This window comes from Agelaius tricolor, unplaced genomic scaffold (assembly GCF_023055355.1).
Source record: "Agelaius tricolor isolate 1412-34295 unplaced genomic scaffold, bAgeTri1.0.p SCAF_45, whole genome shotgun sequence".
Classification (NCBI taxonomy): Eukaryota; Metazoa; Chordata; class Aves; order Passeriformes; family Icteridae; genus Agelaius; species Agelaius tricolor.
Window position 1 is genome coordinate 2,087,315 of NW_027269305.1, and position 20,537 is coordinate 2,107,851.

Consider the following 20,537-nt stretch of genomic DNA (forward strand, 5'->3'; position numbering starts at 1 on the left):
AATTTATCAAAGAATTAACAAAAATGTGATTTTTTTAAAATTATTTGCAAAGTTGCATAAAAAATTCTAATATCTTTTAGGATTCCAAATGAAATATGCTTGTTTAATTATTCAAATTTTATGTACCTCCAAAAACTTCAATACCTAGTATCCAAACCTCATGTAACTTACAATCCTTTTTTTTTTATTTTAAATATTATTATAAGAACTAGAGAAGTACTACAAGTTCTGTTTTCCAGTGGCAAATGAAAACCCATTTCAAAGCAAAAGAAAGCCTTTGATAATCCACAGTAATGCACTCAATTCCTCTGAAACTTTAATCCTTATAATTAATGGCACACTCTTTCTTTACACTTTTTAATATGTTTTGTGTAGTCATCCAAGCAATTAATTTGATACATAGGAAGGCCCAGCCTGTCTCAAACTTCTGTGGCAATCCAAGGAAAAAGTACACAATCTAAACACTGTATAGAGAAAAAAACAAGATCAAATTATTTTTATATGCATAAATATTGGGATTTTTCTGACTCTGAATGTTCAACTGAAAATCTTCTACAGAGAACTTCTCATGATAAAATAATTTACACAAAGCTAGCATTTATTTTGGGTGTAGAAGTCCTGTTAGTAAAAGGTGGAGGTTTCTTAATATCCAGAATGAAGTCTGTTCATAGTTACAGGCATCAAAAGTTAAACAATAAAAATAAATTTAAAAAAAATCCCAAAACCCCAAAATAGGCTCTCGTACAGAAAACTAGTTCTGTTCACATATGTAGTACACCTATTTGTGCTGTCCTATGCTCATAGTTCAGGCATATCACATTTCTTTGTGCCCAGTATTTGCATGACATGAACATACAATCATACAGACCCTACATTCTTCATTAATCCAATCTATTAATGCAAGTAACAGATTTTTTATAGAACACTGAATTTTTTATGCACATGCTTCAGGCTGATCTTTTGCCGCAAGAAATCTTTTGTTAGGTTGCATTTTGTTTAAAATTAAGTTCACAATAAACATTTAAAATAAATCAGATTTCTGAAGAGTATTTGTGGATCCTATAATTAATCAAAAAACTGAGACTCGGTGAGGCCATATGAAATACAGCTCTAACTCTTCTCAGGTTGCTCCATGGAATATTTCAATCAATTTTTAGTTGCTTAAGAATTTACCAATTCAAACCTTCTGGCTTCTAACATTTTTTTTGAATGAAGTCATTTTAAGACAGGCCAACCTACCACAGAGTGCATCACATTGAGACAGATGATACATTTAACTAAAAATTATTTTTAATTCTGCATGAAACATTCTTCTGTGTGGTCTGTGACAGTACTTAGAAATATATTGAACAAATAAAAAGAGAAAAAAGAAGGAAAAATGTGAAGAAAGTCAACGGTTACACTAAAAAGTATGGAAAATTATATTGGTTTCTTCAGTGAACCAGCAAAACCCTGATAACATTGGTTGGGCCCCATTGCCATAAGTCTGATTCTATTTTGATTTTAGGGTGTTGTAGGGGCTTTTTTGGTGAAAAGACAGGCCAATTGGGCTCCATAACCTCATATAATATTCATAAAAATACCAAAAAAATTGTAAACTAGAAAATATTAATCATATGCATTTGAAGCCGAATTTTAATCCTTCCAACAGTTTTCCACTTGTTTCACTCTGGGAATGTTTTGCAAAGCACAGAAAGATGTAAAGAAATTAAGTTTCAGTTTTTCTAATTGATCACAAACAACACTGGAGAAAGAAAATTTTATTGTATTACATAATCTAAAAGCAAACATAAAGTGGATGTTTGTTAATTTAATGAATTTCATAATCTATGACTAGAAATAATCAGTATTTATCTTGTAACTAATAGATGGGATCCTATTTGTGACAACATGCTTAATGATAAAGAAGTGAAAGGAAGCGGCATATTGCCACCTTTCTTCCCATGACTTTTTGCTTAATTTATTTTTCCAGAAATCTTTTATTATTTCACTACACAACAGACTTAAATGCCTGATAGATACAGATCTGAGAATACATCTGTATTTTCTTTTCTTTAGGATCTAGAAATGTTTTTCTTATACTAGAAAGTGTCCAAAAGAGGACTGTGAAGATGGTTCAGGGCTTAGATAGAAAGCCATACATGGACAGGCTGAGGTCGGTTGGCTTGCTCAGCCCAGAGAAGGGGACGCTGAGAAGAGACCTCATCTCCAGCTTCCTTGTGAGGGGAAGTGGAAGGGAAGGTGATGATCTCTTCTTTCTGGCAATCAGTGATAAGGCCCTAGGGAATGGCCTGAAGTTGTCTCAGGAAGGTTTAGGTTGGGTGTTAGGAAAAGGTTCTTCACCCAGAGGGTGGCTGGGCACTGGAACAAGCTCCCCAGGGAAACTGGTCACAGCACCAAGCCTGACAGAGCTCAAGAATCTTTTGGACAATTCTCCAGGCACCCCGTGGGACTGTCCTGCACAGGGCCAGGAGTTGGACTTGATGATCCTCGCAGATCCCTTCCAAGTCAGGGTATTCTATTCTATGAAAATGTCACCACTTCAAATGGCAGAATGTACAATTACTCTTCCAATAACATTGAGACAATTTTGCTGATAAACTTCTTACACTGTTCAATTAATTATTTTCTCTTTTAGAGTGTTTCGAATCACTTCTTACCCATAGCCTCCAAATAAACTATGTTTTACTACTGGAATCAAAGTACTCTAGGAGCAAAAGTAGCAGTGTGTGTTACTGAATCCCTTGCCTATTGCTTTTAAATACACCAAAGGAACATGCTCTCAAATCTGCAGACAGAAAACACTTCAATTGAAAATAGACATTTTTATCTCTACAAATTTAATGAAGAAACAAAATTACTTTAATAGCATGTATCAGTAGGGACATGCAGAAGTAATGTCACTGTGAATAACTCTTGGAAAACAATTAACCTTTGAAACAATATCTTGCTGTATTGTGTTTATGTGGCAAGGTTTTGGAAGCGAGGGAGTTACAGGGTGGCTTCTGTGAGAAGCTTCTAGAAGCTTCCCCCATTTTCAAAAGAGCCAATCCCAGCTGATTCCAGGATGAATCTGCTGCTGGCCAAGGCTGAACCCATCAGAACAGTCCTGCTGATACCAAGGATGGTAAAGAAGAAGGAGGAAGAAATTCTCCAGGTGCTGGGGTAGAGATTCCACTGCAGCCCATGGTACAGACCTGCTGCAGGGCAGCAGGTTTTCTCTCTGAAGCCCATGGAGGATCATAGGGATGTAAAGATCCACCTGTAGTCCATGGAGAATCCCACTCCATGGGATCACGTATCAGGTCAGTACCCAAAGGAGGCTGTGAACCCATGGGAAACTCATGGTGGAGCAGCCTTCTGGCAGGTCCTGTGGCCTCATGGAGAGAGGAACCTGCAGTGGGGCAGGTTTAATGGCGTGAGCAGTAACCCTATGGTGGGATTCACTCTGGACCATCCTGTTCCCGAAGGACTGCATCCTCTAGTAGGGACCCACACTGGAGCAGTTTGTGAAGTACTGCAGCCCATGGGAAAGACTCCCACTGGAGAAGTTCAGGAAGGTCAGTCTCCCATGCAAGGGACCCCGCAGTGGAGAAGGGAAGAGTGTGAGGAGTCCACCCACTAAGGAGGTAGGAGTGACAGAAACAAGATGTAATAACTGACCACAGTCCACATTTCCTACTCCCTTGTGTTGCCAGTAAGATGAATTAAGGAAAATAAGGAATGGGGTTAAACCTAGGAAGAGGGAGGATAGGGGGAAGATATGATAAGATTTCATTTTATTTCTAATTTCCTAGTCTGATTTGTTGTTAAATCATTTTCCCCAACTTGAGTCTTGCCCATGACAGTAGCTGGTGAATGATTTCTCCCTGTCCTTATCCCTCAAGCCTTTCAATATATGTTCTCTCCCTTATCCAGCTGAGAAAGGGAGTGATAGACGTCTGTAGAAGGGACCTGGAATCTAAAGAGGGTCAACCCATAACACTTGCAAAGTCTTTTGATCAAGCACTTGAAGTTACATCACAAATCTCCAAAGAGATAAAATTCTGATTATTCAGTGTTGACTAATAGATTATCACTGTTTACCATAACATACCTTTGGTTTTGATGCAGTCTAACACAAATTATCTAGCTTTCCAAAGCCTGTATTTTGATTTTATATTGAGCTTGTTATTAACCACAATCAAATATGCAAAGTCATATTCTAAATTTGTACCTTTTTTCCTGAATGACTGTTATTTTCCAATTAGTCATATTGGTATAATCAAGAATTTGTCAAATTATGTTTTGATTAATGAATTTTTTTCTGCTATACTTAATAAGCACACAATGGCAATCATCACTGAGAGAAACCTTCTCCCATCTGGGTTTTCATATTATAAAGAATGAATGTGTTATTAACTGGCTACAATTTTGCTCAGAAACCAACAGATATTATGAACCACTGTCAGAAAGTATGTATAATGACTGTTTGCATGTTTAAACACAAGTGGGTACTTTGCAGCATCATTTTATGATTGTTAGCCTAACTCTGAAGACAGTCTTCCGGTAGTCTTTGAGCATATGTTTGAGGAACTGGCAGTTATAGTGGCATTTCTCAAAATAGTTTCCTCAAAAAAGAGCAAGTTCAGTTTTAAAGATACAGATTTCTTTTATGTTCCTATCAGCATATTCACAGGAAATAAAGTGGGAGTGGAAAATACAGTTGGAGAGTTCTTTCACACCCTTAACTTCTTCTGCTTAACAAAGAAGAATAATGGCTGAAATTGCTTCTTCTGAAGGCCTAGTTTCCAATTGCCTTCTGAGATACTGCATATGTTATTTCAAAGTTATACTGTGGGCCTTGCACTGCTGTTGTCTGGTGTTTCCATTTTCTTTTCTCAAAAAATATAGATAGATTGTTTAGACTGGATGGTTTGTGATTCTGGTGTGGGATTTTTTTTTGTTTAGGTTTTTGTCAGAATAGGAACTCAAGAAATGGTACTAACAAGTGCAAATATCTATGGATCAAAAGCAAAGATAATTCATATCCAAACCCATAAATACTAAAGGAACTGAATTTTATAATGTTCTGTTCATTTCCTCCAAACAGAACTTATTCTGCAATTAATGTCCTTTTTAACTGAATTCTACCAGACCTACTTAAAGCTTTACCAGAATTTATAGGCTTCCATGAGAAGTTCAAGTTCTGATTCACTACATTCAGCAGAAAGACATTTTGCCAGAAAGTCCTCTATCAGATGTAGAAGCAAGACCTCTGAATTTCACTATCATGCCAGAGAGGAAGTTCTGGGTAGTTGATATGAAACATATGGATGTGCCAGGTACTGTGTTCTTATAAAGAGCGTGTTCTATACCATTCACCCTTCTGAAACAGATACCTTAATATATATATATATATGTACGTATATTACCACTAGATTAATATATATACTACTACCAGCTCTTAGGGGCCAGTCATTTGTCTGATGCTAAGAAATTCAGACTGTCTGAATTTCTAGTTTTGTACATCAAAGAAGCATTATAACTGGGCTACAAGCAAATATACAAGCATTTCACAGCTGCCCAAGTCAACATAATTAAGCATCTGAGGATACAGATAGACATTAATAATATCCACAGTAGGATGTAGAAATGACAGTTCTGCTGCTTTGCTACTACTACTAGAACTAGTTAATAATTGCATAAGTAGTGAATCAAACTCAGTGAATATCTTCTAGACAACTTATGGAAATCATAGGATTACAGAACGGGTAAAGTTGGGAGCATGGGTCAGAATGGGTGCCCTGGTGCTATTCCCTGCTCAAACAGGGCCATCCCAGAGCGCACGACACGGGATTTTGTCTAGATGGCTCTTGAACGTCTCCAGTGATGGGGACTCCACAACCTCTCAGGGCAATCTGTTCCAGTGCGTGTGGTCACCCACAGAGTAAATAAATTCTTCATTATATTCAGGTGGAAATTCCTGTGTATCTGTTTCTGCCCTTTGCCTCTTTTCCTATTGCCTGGCACCACAGAGAAGAGCCTGGCTCCATCCCCTTTCATAGCTTCCTTTCATAAATTTATGCACTTTGATGAGGTCCCCTCCCAGCTCTTGAGGCTGAAGTGGCTGCTCCAAGACTGTAGAAATGAATAATGAGAACAATGTGGCAAGAACATGCTCTGTAAAAACAGATGATTTGTATTTGGCGTATAAATGAGCTATGTGAGCGTAACTGTGAGTTGCTGAACAGGCTCTTTCTAAACTGTTGCTGTTGTGCTTTTATTAGATTTTACTGACATTTATTTTGTCTCTACAGCTGCTGCTCAGAGTACTACTAACCAACTAATCTAACTGAATACATGCAGTCACTGGTATGGAATGCCTTTCCAATTTCTTAATATATATTTACGACTATATTGTGGGCATTGTCACTACTTGAAAAAAGGATTCCTATTATTGTCTTTCAAGATGTTCTGTCATTTGTGTGGTTGTTTGAATGTAAGAGATTGCTTGGATGGCAGCATCATTCTGTTCATTGTAATCAAAATCAAAAATGAGCTTTCATGAAAATAGAGTTTGGTTTTATCACACCATATTGAGAATGACTAATAGAAAAATCTAACTTGATATGTTGTTTCTTTTTCTTTGGTTGATAAAGTAAGATATAATCCATTTTATTTTCAAATGCAAGAGTATCTGATAAAATGAACAGATAGACTTTATGGCTGATGGCTTTTTATTCTGATCAACAGATGAATGACATCAGGGATATAAATAGAAAGCACATATCCATTCTGTGGTTGATCATTCTGTGTTAAAATGAGGCAGTTCACATTTGAGCAAGTGAAGGAACTCGATGTTCCATCAGAGAAGGGCAAAAAATTATTCTTAGATGAATCTTAATACACGTACATCTGAAGCAGATTATGAATTTAGCAAGTAGCTTTCATTCCCTCTACATGTTATAATTGTAATTAATACATCGCTGACTGAGAGATGGACTGAACATTTTTTTTCTCTTTTTACAAAAGACAGGTTGGAATAGAAGGCTTTGTATGGCTGAAATCTGTAATAGCTGCTCTCAGATGAGGGAATGGCAATTTGGGCAGGGTGAAAGCCATCAGTTTCAGAGAAGCCAAATGACCATATAATTGAAATCTTCAACTTTCAAGGTTCACTTGCATGTTTAAATAAAATGAGAAAATTCATATAATTTCCTTCTCTTATTTTAAGGACATCTACATTGTCCCCTTTATTTTCCATGTCTAAAGGTACTAATAGAAAAATGAATACAAGAACAGGAGTTGTCCTGATTGTTTTACTTAAGGTGGTTGCTGTTTTTTTAAACTTAACGTATATGATGTTATAATGATATAATGATGGATTCCATTTTACATGCTTTTTTTTTCTCTGACCTTGGGACTCGAGATGCTCTTTGGGACCTCTATCAGATGCTACCCAAAACAATTACTTTCATTTAGAACAAAGATTATTGGCTCATGAGCTAGTGAAGCAAAACAGGATGTTGACCTCCACATCAAGCTAATCTGTGGTTATAGTGCCTTTTAAAGTCACACTGTCAGATCTAATAAGTTACTGCTTGCTTTGAAGCTACAGTCTGAACATATTGAATGCAGCAGGTACATTGAAGAATTTCCTTTCTTACAGTTTGGTGTTAATTAATCAACAAATAAGCAAACAAAGACACCTCTCATAATAAGCGACACCAAAAACTCAGGGTGAGGCTTTCCTGTTTTGGTCAGTAAAAGATGTATTTACAGAATAAAACAGAGCCCAAGAACTCCATCTAGAGCAGCTCTGCTATGGCACCATCTGTACTGGTGGGCTAAATAAAACAGTGCCAGAGGCAAGATGATCTTTGTCTCCTAGCTGCCAGTACACTCCCTAGAGTGTATTTGATTTATGCCAACTTCAAAGCTTTTGGACAATGCTTAAGAAGTTTTTTGGGTGTTGAGTGATGAGGAACTGTTTCCAGGGTGCCGTACACACAAGACCATTATCTAAGCTGTGCTATTTGTCCTCAGAACAAGAAAAGCATGTTTGAACTATTTTAAGTACTGGTTTAGGTGAACTCCTACAACTGTAGTCAATGGCTGTAAAAGTTCAGTTTATATAAACAGATAAATAAATGCTTAATTTCAACGTCTTTGCTCCTCTGAAGGTGTTCTGTTACTGATAAAATAAATTTGTGATTTAGATGGATTTCCTTTTACTCTGAAATAGTAAAGAATTGTATTTCTTCATTTGGTTGTGTGAGCTGCCTTTTCATAAAATAGCTGGAGGCTTGATGTGGGAGGAATGTTTATACATGTCCACCAAACTCATCACTTTTCTATTTTTGTTCAAGATGAATGTACATTCCTTCATACAGACAATGACAGACCAAGGCAGGTTCACACAAATACCTGTGAGCAATCTTCCACCCTCTCTTACTCAGGTCAGAGCACCTTCAAGTTAGCCAGCATTAGAAAATAAATATATTTTAAAATTGCATTCATTATATGGAAAAGTTGTAGAGAAACATAACACTAACCTTTTTCAATGTCATTTATTCAAGCATGGTCTTAATTGGGAAAACTTATCTTTTACATTTTTCAACTGCACAACAACAACAAAAAAAAAAGAACACAAGAAGAGAAATGCTGCCCTAAGAATGACCATTCTAAATTTCCTCTAATGCCATTCCATTAGAGAAAGCATATTTACAAGACAAATTTCTATTGTAATTGAAACGACTTTTATTATTATTTGTAATGCATCCATATTAAAAGGGAATGAAAAATTTTACCTAGGAATTGGCAGATTTTTTAAAATGGATAATGCACTAAAAGTTTTCAGACTTTTACATAATACAGCTTTTATAGAGTAGAAATTGATAATTTGTACAGAGGAGGAAAAAAAGATAATGTAAACGAATGTAGAATGGAAATTAATTACCTGAAAATTCCTTAACTGTGGAGATCACTGAAAATTAGGTTAGTCAGGGATGGAAATTATTAAGAAACATGCTGCAGCACTAGCCTACCAAGTACTAACAAAGTAATTTAAATTATTTAACATATATTTAACATATATAGATGTATTAGTATGGAAGTATTTCTGTACTTTGTTTTTAATCTACTTTTTAAGGTTATCATCTAGGGAAAATGGCTAAGCAAAAACACAAAAGAAGTTTTAAAAACTACCTGAAAAGGGCAATAAATCTGTGTGTGTGTGTGTATGTGTGTGTGTGTGTGAGTGTATAAGCACATTTATTTTTATACAAAAATGAACATACATTTTCAGGAAATAATTGAAAAAAATCCAGCTGTTCATGTAATCAAGAATTGAGTAATTGTATTGGTCAAAGAAGAGAAATTGCATTCCTGTGTTTTTTGAGATATGGTTAATGCTAATTGATTTAAAAATGAAAACAAATTCTAAGCAATAGAATGCACAATAGTGTCTTTTCTTTAATGTACCAAGTATTGATGTCTATTGTGAAGCCAAATTAACAAATGAGGAACTTTTTTTTTCCTGTTAATCCACTCCAACAGCAAACATTCACCCCTCAGAGCTATAACTGAGTCTGAAAACTTTTGAGCTAACAAAACCCTGAAATTTCATGAAAACCATTGAAAACCTCACAAAAATATGTCTATATTTTTCCCTAGTGAAAATCTATTTTAATGGGTTATAAAACCCTAAACTAAATTTCTTTCAAATCACTCTGAAGGCAAACAAAAAGTCAGGATGATTTCATAAAATTTGTGATCTATCTGCTTTTTTCTTGGGCTACGGGTGTACTTGAATAAGTGATAAAAGGACACTTATATTTCTTTATTGTTTAAATAGAACCAAGGAAAAATTTTCAGTTATCCTGTTTCCTACATTAATACTCTATATTTCAGATCTTGGCCACATGCAACACACTTCCAAATGCAATTAATGCTCTGTCTTTTATTACTTAAAAGTGTTGGGGGGTTGTAAAATTTTTAATTTTTAAAAAAAAATTAGTCAAAACCAAAGAAAACTGCACTTGCAGATAGTCACTTTTACAGTTTTAGTCAAAGTTTTACAGCCCTTTCTGTGCTGGAGACTTTAGATAACACAGTTGATATGCCATAAATGATAGTGTGAGCACAATATATTATCTCGTATAATAAAAAAGTTCAGTCTAATCACTAGAGAGGGTGATTTAAGTTAATTTGTTTTATGAACAAGGAGAGATTTCTTAATAACATGGTGTTCAGAATGCAGAAGCAGTAATTGGACAGATGGAGACAGTAATGCTTTATATCACTCTGGCCAGCTTGGCAAAAATATGTTTGTGCATAACCTGTGTAAGCTGTATATTTTAATTCCTGCCTTATATGATAAAGGAGGAACAGTTAAGAATATTCTGCTCTGAAGAATTTATTCCTAGCTGACCAATGGGTAATTTAAAAGTTATTATTGTGAAAAAGTCACATTTGCATAATCAGTATTCTTATATGGAAAAGCAATAAGTAAAGTTTTTCGAGGGCAAATTTATGCAGGAAAATATACAAAAGTTTGCTAAAGACAAAGATGTGTTCTCTAGCTTCAGAAACCCACAAATTTCTGGAAGGTGCAGGTGTTTTCTGGAGAAATACTCCTGTGTACCTGCCTTGTTCCTAGGCTCCTCTGTGAACATTCACTGTATTTACTCTTGGAAAGAGAATATTGGACTCCCCATTCTTAATTAGTCCAAAGCTAGAGCAACTTCTTGAAGGTCAGCCTTCCCATGAGCACTGGCAGAAACTGCTCATAACTTCTCACTGTTAATGGCTCTTGTAAGCATTATTGCTTTGCACACAGAATAATGATCATCACTGCACTTTAAATAACTAGATGAAGATAAAATATAGGTATTAATTGTCTGTCCAAATATAACCATAAAACACTAAGAATTTCATTCACATTAACAGCATTCTCTTTCAGATAGTACTAATATTATTGTGGCACTCTAAACTGCAATATGCAAGTCTAAGCGTGTGACTGGAGTGAAAAAAAATCCCAATTTTTATTATATTATGTGAGTCCACAAATCCCTTTGTAGAGTTCAACCAGTTTATTAACTTGTCTGCTTTGTACTTCTACTTTTCAATAAGCATAATGGTATGCAGCCTTTTGGGAAGGTTATAAAAAAGAGAAGAAATTTCTCACTATCTTGATTCTGTTTACAATATGATGATTGTGTGTATAAAAACTTACTCAAGCATAAAACCTGTTGGAAAATGAAATGAATTGAACGACCATAGGAGCAGTCCATAGAATTAAAAATTCTGCTTGGACTTTGATTATTACAGCTCTACCAGAGATCAGTTCAACTTCAGATCAGTCATTAAACCAGTGCACACCTAGAAAAATAAAGATTTCACAAGTTGGTCAGGCGTGCAGTTACCCAATGACACTCCTAATTCAGTTAGCAGGATGCTATATGAAGTGCAATGCTGCATCACAGAGGTTTAACATGCTAATAGGCATGCTAAGTCATGTGTCAAGTGCTACACTTATTCAGATGAATACTGGATAAATTTGCTGCATGGGAAAAATGTGGCTCAGTAGAAAACATTACAAAGTTTTTAGTGTCCATGTAAAATATGTTAGCTGGATTAGCTACGGCCTCAGTATTATTTTCTTGAAACATTGACTTGCCTTTCTGAAATTCCTCAGTGTTTCTTCCAGGCAATTATGTACTTTGGAACATTCATGTCTTCTTTGGAAGTAAGCTTACAAAATAAGTGACAAAAGGCAAAATCACTTGTCACTCACTATGTACCAGATAAAAAAAACCTACTTCATTACAACTTTGGTTGATTTGTAGTGTACCTTAATTTAGAAATACATACATGGCATACATGTTTTAAGCTTAAAGCCTGAGTTTGCTTTTCTCTTGTGTTCTATTACTGACAAGAGTAACTGTCCACTCTGTTTCTTTTAATAGAGAAGCAATTTATATAAGGAAATTTGACTTAAACCTTTTTATTTCTAACCATAAGATTTTTCAAATCTTGCAGTCCAGTTTTGGCTCCTGGTTGACTAAAATGACAAACTAGGATTCATAGACAGTTTATTCCCTCATCTGATGGAGTCAACCAGTAGTATTACATAAGTAAAAATTCAAATCCTACAAAGTACAGCACTGTTAGTAAGGCATGTTGCATTTGGTTTAGTTCTGCATTTGCCAGAATTCCAAAACTTTTCTGTTTAAACAAAAGCAACAGTAAGAAACTTTTAAAAGAATTTTATGAAAAATCTATCATACATACTTCAATATTATTTTCAGTATTTCTGCTGTTGCTAAGATGAATTTGTCATCTTAAGGAGTCATATTGCACCAATTTTGTATCTCATGAGCTAGCAAAACAACACAACTTTTAAAACTTTTATAAGTCTTAAAAATGTGTTTTATTTTCTGTTGTGTTACAAGTAATTAAAATCTTCACCAGCTTTGAGTAACATTAATTTAATTTTTCATTAATGTTCTTCTAAAAGGAAGTTTCTCCTTCTGATTTGATTTTCTTTTTCCTAGAACAAGCAACCCAAACATCTTCTTTCAAAGTGCATTTTTCAGTTCATCATAGTGCCAGGAATGTCTGCACCCATCAACTGATATTGAGAATCAGACAGGCACATCCCTTTCATCTCAGAATTTTCTGAGGGTTATCCAGTGTCTATCTTTGTTGATGGAGTCTCAAAAATACTTTTTCCTCTCGCTTTCCTCTGAGGCACAAGACATCTCAGCTTTAAATTATATTAAACTGCTTCTTCATTCAGAATACCAAGAAGTTCTTCTTATCACTGAATGAACAGACCCTCATGACTGAGACCCACCTCTATGTTGGGAGAACATTTGTTGGGAACATTAATTTATGTGTAGAAAGACTTATATTTAATGTTCTTGAAATATATCTACTAAAATAATTTCAAGTATCATGCTTTTAATTATTTTTCTCAAATCTATTTGCTGTTGATGGACCTGATTTTTTTCTAGATAGAATTTTTTAAGGTATAGCCAATAAGATTAGCTCTTTACTGAATGCCATGTGTACTCTGTTTTCCAGTTCAGATTCTTTTATTTAATAAACTGATCAATACAGCTTCATTGATATTTATGTACTTTGAAGATTTCAGCAATCATTTTTCTTTATTAGCTGAGTTATTTTCCTCACAGAAATGTTCTTAGTAATAAATCCTCTTGAATTATGAAGGCAGTAATCTGAAAGCCCTGTAACTTATTTAATTTTTCACTAAATAAATCAGTGAAAATCCTTCCAAACTGATTATTGAAAAACAGAGTTGGAAAGAGGAGCTAATACATACTATGAATTGTTGTTTATGAGAAAAGAAGAGGGTTTTATAATAATTTTCTCAATGAAGTGTAAGGAAATAAGGAAACAGCTCCATTTTGTTGTTTGTCATATGTTCTCATTCTTCCTCTGCATATGCAGAAAAGACCTTCTGATATCAATGATGAAGAAAACAAAACATCAGTTACTGCATTGGATAGCTTCCTATTATCTGAAATCCAGATTTGTTTAAATGGTAACATTTGTTGTAAGACTATAGAAATCCAAAATTTGTCTGATGTTCTGAATTCTGTTTTAAAAACACAGTTTAAATTAAAAAAGCTTCAGAGCATGTGCTGTTAAGCTTCATGAAAATGCACTATTTCTTCATGTCTGTAATTCTACATCCACTACATATATTTCAAAAGTCATTTGTTAAAATTAGAATAATATAATTCTTAGGAGAATAAAGAAGCCCTTACACCACATTAATCTTTGTTTTGTACTTGTTATTTTGAAACAAGAATGAGAAAGAATAATAAAAAAGGTAAATGTATAAAGCTCCATGCTTAATTTAATTTTTAAAATATAGAACCAATTCCAAAGAATTCTGAAGGTCAAAATAACTCAATACTCAAATAAATCTAACTGCTGTACAGGAGGAAAAAAACTCCAAACAAACAAGCCCACAGGTAACAATAGGAAAACAGCACAGATATGCATGCAATTGTAGTATTAATTTTATCTCCAAACTGATGGAAATCATTAGAAATCAAAAAGAAGGATTAAAAAGGTCTTAGAACAATATAAAAAAGAATATAGAAAAGAAAGTAAAATTATATGTATGTAGTATGGGAAAGTGCGGTCATCAAAGCAAAAGTAAATGTGAGATACAGTAAATGGGTGAATGTTTTTTGACTGTATTCTAAACTTCTCTAAAGGTATCTTTTACAGTAAAATACAAACAAAGTAGCAGTTACCATAAAGGGAGTATTTGACAAAGCTACCTCTACCTTTGCTGTTTGTGCACAGATTACAAATATGTCTTGTGAAGTGTTAGTTGCATTTGAAAAGAAAACATGATAGAAGTGCTACATGAAAGTGGCCCTGCTAATTGATATATCTACTTTAAAATACCCCTGTAGTATCCCAAGCAGATGTAAAGAGCTGCTATGGAAACAAATAACCATTTATGCAAAATAACCCTATGCTACAAGACAAGCAAAAAGTGCTATATCAAATTATCTCCTATTAACTTTTATTTGACTCCTTCTTTAGGGAAAAGAAAAAGGAAAAGAAAATCCAACCCCCCTGAAGAAATATTTGTGGATGTCAAGTAGTGTCATGACACAATTGTGCTATATTAAATCAATATCAAACAACTTCTGTTAGTAAACAAGGCTCTTCAATTTCCCCTTCTCAACTCCTCAAGATCTCCACTGAAAGCTCATTAGGTCTCTATCCTGTCAAGTGCATCAGAGCACAACAGATCTCTAGGTCCTTGAAGCTTCCAACTTTCCTTCAAAGAGCAGTATTGAAAGGATCAGGCTTCAGATTTAAAATATTTTATGATATATAGTTCTAGTTGGAACACCTGTTATCAGATAAATTAATTATTTCAAATATTGTATTGAAGTAAATACTGTGCTTTCCACTGAATAATAGTAGTAATAATAATAATAATAATAAAATTATAATAATGTTTTCCAAATTTGGTTTTCTGACCAGACAAGCTATATGGTGATATTTCTATTCCTGAAGGCATAGGTAAGTAGCATCCCAAATTTTTCTGTTTTAAACTTTGCATGTTATGGTTTATGAAAATCCATACTATAGCACTATCAGATGGTGGTGGATAAATAACACAAAAGGCAGCATGCATAGCCTAGTTACTGGTCACATTCAATATGTTGAGTATGACCTGGCTTTGAACATATCTTAAGTGTGCTCTATCCAAACAACAGCACAGTTCAAAAATTAGCTAAATATTGTAACTGAATGCTGCTCAGTGGAGTATTGTAACATATGCAGCAACTGTTTGGCTCTGTATTTTGTTCTGTGAATCTCAGAATTTGTAGCTGTTTTTTGCTGCCTCCTGGGAAAACACTGTATCCTGGGAGTAGATCGAAATACGGGAAAATCTACAAGATTAATCTTACAGATAACTGCTAAATAGTTATTTTCTCTGTGACAGGAACATGTAGTGACAGGACAAGGGACAATGGCTTCAAACTGAATGAGAATAGGTTCATATGAGATATTAGGAAGAAAGTCATTACTGGGGAAGTTGTAAGACACTAGAACAGGTTGCCCAGAAAAGTTGGGGATGCCACATCTCTGAAAGCTTTCAAAGGCAGATGAGATGAAAGTTTGAGTAGCCTGGTCTAGAGAAAGGTGTCCCTGCCCACACTGTCTGGGGGTTGGAACTAGATGAACTTTTAGGTCCATTCCAACCCAAACCAGTCTATGACTCTACGATAAACTGCTCATTACCTTAAGGATAGCATGACCTGCCCAGCCATTCTGTCATTGTCAGAACTGATCAGTACAAAAAGGATTTTATGACTGGATTCACAAAATCCTAGGATTCATTTGAACTAGGAATTTACATTATATGTCTAAGTCCTTAGATGAAGAGAAAGAAATTGAGAGAGAAATTAGTTCAACCCACTTAAGATATGGATGGATTTGAAGCTGGATTGGATAGATTCATGCCTAAGTATCTAGGGCTAAAAAAGTCCTTATATCACACTATACTAGTTATTACATGAAGTCCATTAATATTGACCAAATCTTGACATTTCACCCTATTTATAGTCAATTTTCCTCAATTACACATCCTTTAAATTTAATGTGTGATTGACCAAGTAAAAATGAGAGTCCTAAGAGTAATATCTGCAGGATTTGCATCACTGAAAGCAGCAGCAGAACATTTCTGAGGAGCAGAACTGTTCAACTGATCTGAAAATTAATGAAAACTAAATTGACTACGTGAAAAATATTATTTATTTGCTTTCCCTCTTTCACAGGCACAAAAAGCAGCATTGATTAAGGGGAACATAAAAAAGGGAAAAACATACTTTTCTTTCTCTTTTTTTTTCTGAATTGAGCTCACTCTGTCTTCAAAACCAGCAAATAAAACATGACAAAATACAATATTAATATTTTTACAAAGTGAAGGTTGTTATGGTACCCATTCAAGCAGGAACCCTTGCTACCTAGAAAATAGTTTGCAGAGCAAGAAACTGAAGGTTGAATACAAAAGGATGATGGGTTTAGGCCTCTTAAAAAATATTTGCTCTTCCTCATGGGATTCCATTCATAAAATAAGGTTTCAAGTTATGTTAAAGTTGCTGGCCACTGAAAGTAGGAAATGTTCATTCTTTTTGATTCAACAAAGAAAAGGTGGTAAGCTAACACATTTTCATCTGTTGCATCAGCTCAAGAAATATGTGAAAATGAAAGTAGCGTTTTGTCTTGCAATGAGCCCAGAGGCTGAAAATTGAATAAATATGAAAGAAAAGAAATATAAATAAATATAAATAAACTTCAACGTTTTTAAAGATTGTAAATTTTGAAAAAATAACTTACCAAGAAACTCTACCTTGGAAACCTGTTCAAAGTTTTAAATTAATCACATAATTTTGCCAATTTTTATAGCCGAAAGGCATTGATTTATGGCTTAACTACATAGGAAAAACAATATGCATAGTTGTGGACTTCCACATTAGAATATTTGCAGGTTTAGATCTCTCAGTGGCTTGAACATCAAGAAACACACCACAGAAATGTATAAATTTTTCTGAACTAAGAAAAAGATATTTTCATCCAGCCTACAATATTATTGAAGCAACTGGAAAATAGACATGAAACTTAGAATCAACATTGCAACACCTAGGATCAACATTGCACTTTGCTTCCTAGAAGACTCAGCTCTGATTTTTATGCCCCCATTACAACACAGGTAACAAATATTCAAAGTATCAAAATGAAATAAATCTGGTGAAATAAGAATTTTGGTAAAAGTAATAGTAAAATGTTCATGTTCTGTAAATCTCTCTCAAAAAAAAATTGTGTCTCAGAAAAATATGGTCTTTTCTTAAAATATATCCTAGAAAATATTTGCATGGGTTATATAGAATCAAAAATAATTCTTTCTTCTTACTGAACAAATGTCCATCACTATGATATTCAAAGCTGATTTAATTACCTAAGCATTAAACGAAAATATTTCTCTCTTCATGTCCTCAGTGCTGGAAGTCAGAAAAGGAAAGGACATTTAGGAATGTCCAAAATGCAAATTCCTTTTTTACAATTATGCTTTTATATTACAGTTTATCTACATTGTGGTTCTAGTTTTTCTACCACTTTACATCTTATCTTTACTACACACGTGTGAGTAGGATTTTAATATTAAAGCAGAAAGATTTGTGGTAGATAACATTAGTGTTGCAGTGATAATACTGTTAAAAAATTCCTGTACACGGTATTTCTTAACATTGAGACAAGTTAGAGGCTATATTCATGGCTTAGAGCATAGAAAAATTATGAGTTTAGAAGAAATAACTGATCACCTTTCTATTCATCACAACTGTACTGAAAGAGGTTTTATATTGGAGAAGCGTTGCAAAAAGCTAAAAATGTCTGGAAAATTTGTTGACCATCAGAAATCACAAAAGAAGACCTCAAATGAATTAGCAAATGTAAAATAAATATAGATGATTTTAAAATCTATAAAGCTTCATCATCCACTCAAAATTATCTAATAATCTATGGGCTCGTCATACATACCTGAGGGAAATTCTTCTCATTATCTGGGTAATTCTTCACATTTTCACTTCAGTATAGGGAACAACAGTAGCTATAGTAACGTTACTATTTCAGAATGCATTTGCTTTCTGAATAATTTCTGTTTATTTGTATACAAACTGCTTTCGAACTGAATATGACACTGTTCTGAATTCAAATGCTATGACAATGAACAAAATATAATTATTTATATAAGAAGAAAAACCTTGACATATTTCTCCCAAATACAAAGACATTTCTACCAAAAGCTTATTCTTTTGTACTTTCTGTTCATTATTCTGCCTCTCCATTGAAGGTGGTTGCAACTATAATTTTCATTTCAGTAAGTCTTCTGATTCCATAGGAAACAAATAAAATGCTATATTGATTATGAAGAGAGAAAAGCCTATGTATAATAAGCACTTTGCTGATTAGGAAGAAAGATATATAATACCTATATCACAATTATTTAATCTATTGAGCAATGATATTGCACCTAATAAAACACCTATTGAGCAATGAAATTGCACCTATATAACACCTATATCACAATTATTTAATCTATTGAGCAGTGATGTTGTGAAATACAGTTTATCAACTATGTAACTTCTGCTAGAAACTTTAAAATTAATCAGAGCAACACAACTGAGAAAAAAGCTGATAAGATCAAATTTTTTGACATTTATTTTTCCAAAAAATTTGGCTAATATGGGGAAAAGGTAATGAAATTTAAATTGAAATCTTTGTTAAATTTTTTTTAGATGATAGAAAACCCCAGAGCGGTTTGCTTAATTCTGTTAGTATTTTAAGGCACAATATTTCAAAGTCCTGCAGACATATTTACTAAGGCTCTAATTAGATATTTACGCTAATCTTTCTATCTGTTAGAGATACAGATAACTGAATCTGCCTATACATGTATAAGATACCTGAAGTTAAGCAAGTGTTCTTAAGCCTCTGTTCTGCAACACAATAGACAAAAAGTGATTTCACACTCGCTGCTTCTATGGTATGGCTGGGCTCATGGTATTGTAACTCATGAACTAATAATTCTGTAGAGCTACAACAATACTTCACTGCAAAGACTAAATAGTGCAGTGCTTTGTCTCAAGGTTCTACTCATTCAACTTTGGAAAAAATTGCTAAGTACGAAATGAAATATAAGCCAGAACTGTAACAATTCATCAAGTCAGTGGCAGTTCTAAAACTGGTAAGCAAGACATTTAACCATGATGAATCTGAGGTGAGGATCTTCTTTTCCAAGTATTTTTGAGGTGGCTTTGAGAACAGTTCTAAGAGAAGGTTATCTGTGGAATGGAAAATGGTGCACCAATTGTCTCCAAAATAAAAATTACTTTTATTATCGAAGAGTTTGTTTTCTGAAAGCACAGATGGTGTCAACATGCTTCAGTAGCCATCTTTCAAGCAGCTGAGAACAGAGTGAAATTGGAAACTAGTAGAATAGACCATGTGCAAAAAGCAGAGCTATGCAATTTTGATGAACAAAATGGAGCTGTATCTCATTAAGATCAAGAAGAAAACAGCTGGCTTTCTTCACTTTCTTTTAATTCAGGAAAGTTTGAAAACAAAATTACCTTTGCATGTCAAAAGGTCATCATACCTTTATATTTTTCCAGTTCTCCATGGACAGAAATAATTGCTCAAAGCCTGAGTGCAAAAATAATTTTGCTACCTCTAAGACTATTCTCAGCTTTCAGGTTATTTTCTTCAATCATACATCCTATTGTATCTCCTTCAGTCTCAGAACTGAAATGGTTAAGTAATTTCTAATCAAAGCTATAAGTCAGAGAGGAAAAGATAAAAACCCCTGTGTAGGGTATTAATATCCAAGTTAATATAAATAGACCCAAAATGTTCAACAGCTTTAAGGCAAAAAAAGAAAAAAATGGGCATTACCTTTCAAAGGAAATTTTAATCTTTTCCTATATGCCTTTTTTCATGAAACCAATGCTGAAGGTTTGACCATGGGTATTTTCATTTGTCCCCTATGTGTTGTCATGTCAAATTAGTGCAAAAGTGAACTGAAAATAATGTATCTTGGGAACAGGTCTTGGTCAGCCTGTCCACCTGCAAGCTTGTCTTTTCAAAGTACTTGAAAATGTCTCTGCAGTTGGAGGTGATTTCTCTGACTACTCAGGCTTGCAGAGATGAGCACGTAGCAGCTGGGGCTGAATAGGAACAGAGGTACAGGTAAAAGTTACAAGGTTCTTTACAAAGTCATTAGCAGTTGTTATCTTTTCCACTCTACAACAGTTAAATATATTTTTCTTGTAATATTATCTTACTATCTCAAAACCAATAAAACAATATCATTGTTTCTTTTTATTATAATCTACTCTTAATTGTTCTTAATTCCTTCCACCACTTTCCTTTCACCTGCTCTGGCATACCTTGCAACACCAGGGTTGTGGGGGAAAAAAAACCTACCTTTT

At 34.2% G+C, this 20,537-nt stretch overlaps 1 protein-coding gene across 1 annotated transcript in view; it reads right to left on the reverse strand.

The window, feature by feature from the left end:
• Positions 1 to 20,537, reverse strand: part of NALF1 (NALCN channel auxiliary factor 1) — a 443,769-nt gene that overhangs the window by 69,808 nt on the left and 353,424 nt on the right. The gene's annotated exons all lie outside the window — the stretch shown is intronic.